Here is a 9,291-nt window from a genome sequence, read left to right as displayed (position 1 = left end):
GGGAAAGCAAAAGAAAGCATTGACCTTCTCTATGCTAATTTTAAGTTGCAGAAACAGAGGATGGTTATCTCTGTAATTGGCAGGGTGAGGTGGCAGAGCTCTATTTTTAAAAGCCTGATGTTCATTAAGGAGGGAGTGATTTTTGGAAGTGTGGCTCAAGCTGCCAGTGCTCCATATGAGTTGAAAGAGTCTGAAGGAACTTTCTGCACCTCAGGATGCAGCTGTGCAGTTGCTCTGCTGGCTACTCTGCATTCTGCTCTTTCTTTGAGCTTGCTCTAAGAGTGGAGAAGTGCTGAGACCTTGGACTTCCTAATTAAAATTTAAAATCTAACCACAGATCAGCTTTCCTCAGCAGTAGCAAGTGACAATTGGGTGTCTGTACTTTACAATTTGGTGGCAGCTGCTTTTGCAGATATACAGGACTACCCTAGGAACAAGTTCTTAAGGGTCAGGTCCCAGCTACTGTAGAACATGGTTTTGTTTTGACAGTTAACTGCAAACACAGGAGAAATACCAGCCAGGATGAGATCAGGGTTTTTTTGCTGGGTTTTGAAGGCAAGTAGGTGATATTAGCTCTTTTAAAGAAGAATCCCTGAAAAACTGTGTATAAAAGGTCTCAAATATGCAAACTCATAGAGTGGTTTGGGTTGGAAGGGACCTTTAAAGGTCATCTGGTCCAACCCCCAGAAGCCAAACTTGCCTTCAGTTATTGCAGATAAAAATTAGCCTTTGGGTAACAGAAGTGATTTGTATCAGTCTCTGATTAGGATGGTAAAGGTCAGCTCTAGAAATACTTGAACTACTAAAACAGAAATACTTGAGCTCCTAAAATAAATGGCCACTAATATAGGATAAACCTAGGATTCAGTTTTTTTGAAGCAAGTTAAAGATGCAGGTACATAAATGGCCAGATAAAAGTGGAAGCATCATATCCCAAATTGGGTGAGGTTCTGTAAATCTCAGCCTCAACTTTAAAAACCTGTATCTCTCTATGCCTGTAAAAAAAAAACAAACATCCCCCCAAAAAACCAAACAAAACCCAAACCACCACCACCAAAATCCAACAAAAGCAACACCCAAGAAAGATCCTTTAAAAGAAACAACTCTCTTAATTTCTGGAGTATTTCTACAGGATTTAGATTCAAGTTCAAAGTACCAACTAAAGGATATTTGGTTAGTTAGAAATAGAAATAAGCAAATAACTTACCGAGCTCACAGGAGAGAGCAAGAACTGGATTGAAAGCTTGGAAATGTGTGTTTTTATATGGTCTTCTAAGACTGCATGGAAAACTTGAGCCACTAAGTATCAAATCCTAATTAGATCCAGCAGAGAATTTGTTCCTATGCAACTTTTTTATTGGTTGTAATTACTTGCTTGTGATTATTAATATATTGTGATCCCTAAATGCCTTGAAATGCACCTCACACCCTGCGGGCTCTTTCCATTTTAAATCTTTATGGGGGAGGTAAAAGCTGCTTTTTATTCTGTTGACCTCATTAGTTATGTAAAGAAATCTATTCCCTGTCCTCTTAAAGCTTCTTTTAGCAGGCTGGCAATCAGGAATCAGCAGGGGGGAGTGGGTCCATGATGGACCTTGCTCCATTTTCCCTTTTGCTCACTGAAATGCAGGTAGGCAGCTGGGGGCACGGAGGAGGAACCTGGATTTGTGAGGCTGGGAGAGATGGACCCAAAGCTTGGGCTCAATGACTGGTTCTACAGCTCATCTCGAGCTCTTTGCTTATGGCTGGAAACGAGGGCAGTGGAAGGTGTGCAGGAAAGCTGATGTTGACTTTAGGTGGGGTGTAAAACTCTCAGGGCTCTGTCCTGTGGCAAACTGAACTCTGCTTGGAAGCTGGCACAAGCTGCCTCACAGGGAATTGTGACTCTGCCAAGGACTTAAAAAGGGGACAGTGTTTTATAGAGGCAGCTGTGGAGGGACTTCCAGGCATTCCTTTTGGATTAGCAATCATGTTGGTGATATCTAGTTGGGTTCCTCTGGTGACAAGCAAGGAATTGCCACCTTGGAGTAGATTTTTTAGCATCCTGATAATAACAAAGAGGGGGATGCTTTTCTAATGACCCCATTATCATCTCTGTGGCCATCACAACAGCTCTTGGTTTGCACGTAGACCTCAGCTGTGCCCATGTGCCTTGTCCATCAGAAGGGAAACTCCTCCCTGCATGTGATGTAATTAGTAGCCTTTGATGTCTTGAGAAGCATCCTTTAAATTGGATATGTGCTGGCGTTCATTATAATGGAGTTCAGCTTGAAGAGATTTGCTCCTGTAAAACATTAATGAGCATCTGTGAGGAGTTTCAGGAGGTCTTGTTATGAAGATGTTATTTCATAGCATCTGTCAGTGCTGTTCTCCTCCATGTGAGGGTAAACAGAGGTGTGCACAGCATGGTACCTGTGAGGAGCATCTTAATTGAACAGGAGAGCAAAGCTGAGGTGTGGGGTGAGGATTAGCTCTGATAGAGGTCATGCCCTGAGGCCTGATTGTGGTTTGATAGGGTTCAATGTTCTTGTCCTTTTTTCCTCCTTCCAGCTCAGTATCTCTTTAAAAAAAGGGTGAGTTAGCTCCCTGATTTTTCATAACGAGTAAATATAATACAAGTTTGTATATTAAAAGAAGAACGGAGTTACAACTCTCCTTGCAACCCTTGATTTTGGGACAAAATGATGGATACAGGCACTAAGGCCAATGTTTCATGATGATATTGCACGCTGAGCAGTAGCCAATGCTACAAGGGAGAATATTTTTCCCAGAGGTCATGCAGATAATGCAATGCCCAGTTGGAGTTTAACTGGGAGGTAATGCTCAGAGGCAGGAGCCTTTATTAGCAATTTCATCTCTGCATTTACCTTGGTCTAGCACCAGAGTTTAGCAGATGGTTGCTCTTCCCCTTTCCATTGCACAGCTCAACACAAGGTGGAGAGCCTCAACTGGATAATAACTCCTGACAATGGAAAAAAAGGGCATTTCTTCTCTGATTCTCAGCCTTCCTGGTGAATTTATGGCTAATGGTTCCATGTTTATGCATGAGCTATCACACAAAGCAATAAAAAGCATCCTGACCAGATGAGAAGTTTGAGAACCCCTTGTAACGGTGCAGTGTGTAGTGGAGGACGTGTCTGGGAGGGGAATTCTCCACTGCCCGTTTGCTGGAAGCAGTTACAAACCTTCTTGTGATGTTGAGCCCAGAGCTGGCTTTCTTCAAAGCTTGTGGCCTTCGTAGCTGCTTACACCTCTCAAATTCAAAGCACCTAATGGAAGGTTAAGTTAGGGGAAAGTGTGTCATTCTCTGCAAAATAATGTGGTGTTGCTGGGCGGTTTGAGGCTGAGCCAGTGGTGATGGGTTTGGTGAAGTGTGACAGCCCTGGAGATGCCTGCTCTCCGCTACACAGAACATCAGGGCAGTCTTTGGGATGTTTGCAGCACACCTCCTTGTTGTCCAGGAGTAGAATAGCTCTGGACTTTTGCTCATGAAGTATCTAAAGCCTTGTTCCTAAAGCTTTTTCCTTGAAGAGGAAACAAGGCATGAAACTCAACTGTAAGACACAGTCCTTTAGTGCAAAGAAAAGTGGAGTGCAAAACCACTGTCTGAAGTAAAAGAAATGGAGAGAAATGTAATTCCAGGGTTTCAGTAGGTTTTGTTTCTAGAAATTACACGCTAGTCCTTCCACACTTTCTTATTCACAAACAAGTTCAGCTCCTCCTGCAACTTCTGTCTCTTCACAGCCTTTGTGGGATTGCAAACTTTAAGATGAAGTGGTGAAAACCCTCACCCCCAGCGTCTCCTCATGTCTGTATTTGTTAGGAAATTTAAATGTACTAAGCCTCTCAAGGTTATGGTCTGTTTGGCTGCAGTGTGGTAGTGATAAAGCAGTTGAGCTGATCACACAAGCATAATTCAAGGAGGAGAAACCAGGAGAAAACGAAGCTCTGAGCCTCAAAATACTTTCATAAGTTCTGTAGTCAGCCTGGTAGACAGGACACTGTTCTGGACACAAAGTCCTTATTAGCCAAAGCCAACGTGAACCATAGAATTATAGAATGGTTTGGGTTGGAAGGGACTTTAAACATCATCTAGGTCCAGCCTTGCTGCCATGGGCAGGGGCACCTCCTGCTAGACCAGGTTGCTCAAAGCCCCATCCAGCCTGGTCTTGAACACCTCCAGTGATGAGGCAATAATTGTTAACAGGTAATTATTTCTAAGGTTCCTGCTTTACCTCCTGTGGTGTGCACATTAAACCCAACACATTTTTTTTGAGTTTAAAAGCTTCATATATCAGATCTGTTTGTTGTGGTGTTTCAGTGGTCTCAGGGATGGGTAGGATTCTTTCTCTGTCTGCTTTTTTGAACAATATAATCCAGTGGATGTCTTCAGAGAGCTCCCTGCTCTTGTGGTGAACTCTAGCTTGGTCCTTTAAGGTTTTCTACATCTTTTCTGCATATCTTTAAAGGTAGAGGACTATTAAAGTCTTTCAAAGAATCTTAATGTTTCAATTAAACCCAGAATAAATGTGTCCTGTCAGCACTTTGAGTGCTTGAAGGTGTTGATGGCTTGGCTGCTGCTCCGGTGCTTTTTCTATCTCCTGATTGATGATTTTTACATTTATCTTTAGTTTTTAAGGTTCTGGAATTGGATTCTTAAGCTTGTTTTAACTGGTAGATTGAGCTGATGTATGCACTGATTTGTTGCAGTACCTCTTTATGGACTCACTCTTTAGGTACCGAGTTTTGGCTGTGGCTCACTGGTTGACTCATCACTTTTATTTGCTTGTCTTCTCTGGTAGTGTTTGAGCTTTTACAAAGTGCTTTGAAAATAGTTTCAGAAAGTACTGCCTCCTGCTAATCTCCATGGTCGGATAAAGAGACCTTGTTGTGACATTAACCCCAAGGACTCTGCAGCAGAGAAGAGGAGGGACACAGAGAAGAAGAGAGACACGTCTCAGCAGAGTGGATCCCTCTAATTTTGGGTTGAAATTCTTGACTTTTTCAAGACAGAATCCTGAGCACATTTCTAAAATAAGGCAACGTTTGGTTTAATCTTCATCTGGCTAGCTGGCAAACAGCCATTAGGTATTTAACTCAGCTTCTGAGGAATTTGAGTCCAATTTTTGAGGAATTACTTTAGGCAAAAATTGCTGCCCAATCTAAACTGAGATAAAGGTGTGTGTTGCAATTCACATGGTTATCTTAATTATAGAAAAAGCAGAGCCAATTTTCCTAAGGAATTCTAAATACCTTATGTCATCCTCAACCATTATGACATTATGAAGATAAATCTCCATATGCAATTCAAGCAAGAAAGCATCCCAGTCATTTCCCATTGTTGTGACAATCTTGACTGAGGTTTCTACTCCTCAGCACCAACGGGGTCTAGTTCTGCCCTTCATTTTGCTGCCAATCTGATGATATTTCAGATCCTTCCACTGAGATTCCTTGGAAGGGAGGATCTTTGTTCTGTGATGTTACCACATCCACCCCACTCCTCCAAAGGGAAGCTTTTCCTTGCTGCTGATGGGAGAGAGGGAGGAGGCTTTGCAGTGAGGTTTATTATAACAGAACAGCCCAAAGGTGTCCCCTCTATCACGACAGAAGCAGCAAAGTATCTATTTTAAATAAAATTAAGTGTAAATCGGAACGGGCTGTTACCCCCATGTTCTGGTGGGAGTGTTTGTGTGGCACACCATTACCATCCTTGGCATCTGCTGCTGACTCTGCCCAGTGTCAGCCTCCTCCTCATGCTGCTGTTTATCATGGATGATAACCCCACGCTGGCATCAGCAACTGTGATTCCAAAATGCATCTTCCACTCATCATTCTATACGTGCCACATGAGTTATTATAGTGGCTTTAGGTGCCCTTTTACCGAAGAAGCGACTCACTGGAAAAAATGCCCAACAAGGTCTTGCTTCAGCCACACCCTGTTTGTCTGTTTGCCATTATCCTAATCAGGTCGTGATATATAGCTGCACAGTATGGGGCATTTAATTTCATATAAAATATGGCCTTATCCTTTTTTCCTTTATTATTATTAAAGCTTGAAAGCAGCACACACTCCGTGTCCTGTTGTTAGATCTCCGCTGATGATTTGGATCTACAACTCTATAAAATTCAGGGTTTCTGCAGCGTGCCAGAGCTTTGTGCAGATTTTGTGTTAGCCTCATTTCATCACAGAACCATGAACCTACCCCTAGGCCAAGAACAGAGGCTATCCCTCACTTTTGCAACCCTTCCTGGGTTGATTCCAAGCCAATGGCTGTTTACCACCTGCCCAGGAACAAAGTCCATTTGTGGAGATCATCAAGTATGAACCATATAAATGCTTTGTCTTTCTTCAACATGCAGAGGCAGCAGAATATCTCCTTTATATGAAGTTTTGAAACAGCAGAGACTGGAAGGCAGTAAAGTACAGGTCATACGGGGTAGGGCACACTAATAATTAGAGTGATTTCTTTTAAAACAATTGACATTCATTAACGAAGTTAAGCCTTGAAAGAAATGTGTTTAGTAATCGATTAGGATGTCCTGCACGTAGGTGATTCATGCTTTGGGCAGTTTAAGGGTGAGTATAAAAGTGCTCAGCATCAGATCTTGTGTGATCATTTCTCTTGTCTTATTTCTCTTGTGCAGTAGGTAAGTTCCATCTGAATTCCTCTTTCTAACAAAGCCTTTGCTTGTAATCTTAAATCAAGCTGAATCCTGTGCAAATATTCTTGATGTCAATCTGGAGTTTTCTTGATGACTACATTTGTGACTGTTCAGCTTTTGGCTTTGGTAAATGCAGGCCTGGATGATCCAAATTTTTCATAGAAACTCTTTTCCAGATGTTACTGCGTTGAACACAAGATTTATTAGGTGCCTTGTAGGAACTGAGCTGTGAAAGTTCTGCCTTTCCCTCTAGCCTGTTGGAGGGCTTTTATGGTAATGTTTGACTGTGAAACTTGCAAGAATTTGTGCCTTATTTGTATGCTCTCCCCTTGTGCTTCAGAGTAACCACCCCTGAAAAATGGTGCACCATTTAAACCCATGCACCGACGTTGGTGCCTCCCCGAGCGGGGTGGCTGTGCCACAGCCCATTGCTGACAGCTGCAACGAGCCCTGTGTTCGGCAGTGTCCTGACTCCACGGTGGTGATCTACCCTCCGCCGGTGGTGGTGACCATCCCTGGACCCATCCTCAGCACCTTCCTTTTGTGGGATCTGCGGGAGCCCCTGCCGTTGGAACTGGCCTGAGTGCTGCCAGTGCTCCGGGGAGCTCGCTGGTTTATGGTGGTGCCAGATGTCAACGGGGATACCCAGTTGGAAGCTGTAGACCTTGCTAAACCTAGTGAGAGCTGCTGCTGGGTGAAGAATGGCCAGGAGATGACAAGCAGGATGTAGATATGGGGCTGAAATCCAGGGCATGGCATTTAGGGAAGGACTGGGCATTTGGGGCTGCCACTAAATGCACTGGAGATGTTCAGACCTTCTGAAAAATCCATCTGCATCCTTTGAAGATTACCCTTTCTGATTTTCTGATACCTTCCTCTCTTCTGAGTGTTCTCTTCTTGACTATGCTGCTAATTCCTTAGGGGCTTGTAGTATCAATGTGGGTTAAAGAGACCCATTTTTACATCTTTGTCGGCTTTCTCTGTGGCTACTGATGCATAAAAAAAGGGTCGTGAAGTCACCCAGCCCATGCTCTGTTTCTGTGTCTTGCTGTGATTAGGGTTGATTATCAACATGGGGCTGCAACATCAGTTATTACATGAATCATCTTGCATCAAGCCACAGGTTGTGGGCAATTTGTAATCTGTACTATATAATCCTGCCTCTGTATCATCTGCTGCTTTCTCATTAAACATGACATTGCAACATGTTGTTGGCCTCTCTGCGTGGGCGCGTCTGTGTGTGTTCCCTCCTCCTCCTCCTGCTTCAGGTGCCTTTGTCCTGCTGCACCAAACTGGTCCTGTGGGTCTGCTTCAAGATGATGCTCCTCTGGAGAGATCTGGCAGTGGGTTGTGTGGGCATCTTCTCATAGAAACCTCTACGTTGTTGTTCCTTCATGAAACTGCTGCTGGCATCTTTGCTTTCGTTGCTCCTGGTCTTGCTGAGCTCTGTGGAGCTCCTTTAACGTTGGCTTTTCTGGCACTGTGTGTTTAAGCTGGTGTCCTCAGGCTCAACCTCCCCATCTAGGCAATGATTTAATGCATCAGAGCAGAGCTGCACAGTATTATGTAAAAAACAGCTATTTTTTGAGTGTAAAAATGAAATTTCTGGTTTTACTGGTCTGCTCAATGTTTTACAAGGTAACCTATGGATGAAACTGTAGGGTGAAACCTGTGTCCACTCATGGAATTTTGAATTTCATCAGAAATGTATCAATAATAAACTGCTAGCAAGCTTTTCGTGCTGCTGTTTGAAATGTTATGTAGTGTTATGTGTTTTATTAGTGAAATGGTGTAATTCAGTATCACATGAGGATGCTGGATTATTTTATGGTAGTCACTCTGGGAAGATGATTACCCTTAATGTGTAAGGAAAACAAAGTTGACCAGGCGTTGTAATAGTGTGTAATTGACTGTTGGTAAGCCTTAGACAGGGTGATTAAACCAGATCCTCACCAACCACATGAATCCTTCCCTACAAAAGAGAAATCCCCCAAACCTCAAAAGCCAAACGAAGGAATCTTTATTGTGATGCTAATGGTGCACTTGGAAATGAGCTGAAGTTTATTATTGAGCTGTCTCAAGCTGCACTTTCCACGTAATAAGCTGAGACTTGTAGTTACCACAAAACACCAAGTGCCAGAAAAATTAGGAAGTTTTGCCAAGGAATTTCTATGGAGCTATTTATAATGCACCTTTTATTAATTTTAATATACAAGCTACTCATGTGAAATGCTCTGAGGTCTTCAGAGGACTAAAGGTATCAAGTATCTTACTGAGAAGCTACCAATGTCTTTTTAAGAGAGTTGTGATGACTCTTAGGCTGGTTATGACATTATGGGATAAGAATATTCATCTAAATATGGTGAATTTTGAAATGCTTCTTGTTTCTCTCATTCCTCTCAGTAAGGCCATTTCCCCCACACTGTGGCCCACTTCCCTTTCTCTTAAAAAGCTTTGTTGTAATATTGCACATTTTAAGAGATATTTCAAAAGATCCTCCAGTTTGTGCAAGAGCCAGGGCCCCAAATTCTCATGTGGGATGAGTTTGCTCTTTAAAAAGGATTCTCTCTCTGGCAGTGAATCTTCATGCTGGAGGCACGTCCTGCAGCCATGCCTGGTGTGGGTTGC

Source organism: Merops nubicus, unplaced genomic scaffold (assembly GCF_000691845.1).
Source record: "Merops nubicus isolate BGI_N331 unplaced genomic scaffold, ASM69184v1 scaffold17420, whole genome shotgun sequence".
Lineage (NCBI taxonomy): Eukaryota > Metazoa > Chordata > Aves > Coraciiformes > Meropidae > Merops > Merops nubicus.
The sequence above is the reverse complement of the archived record's forward strand: the minus strand, read 5'-3'. Positions refer to the sequence as shown.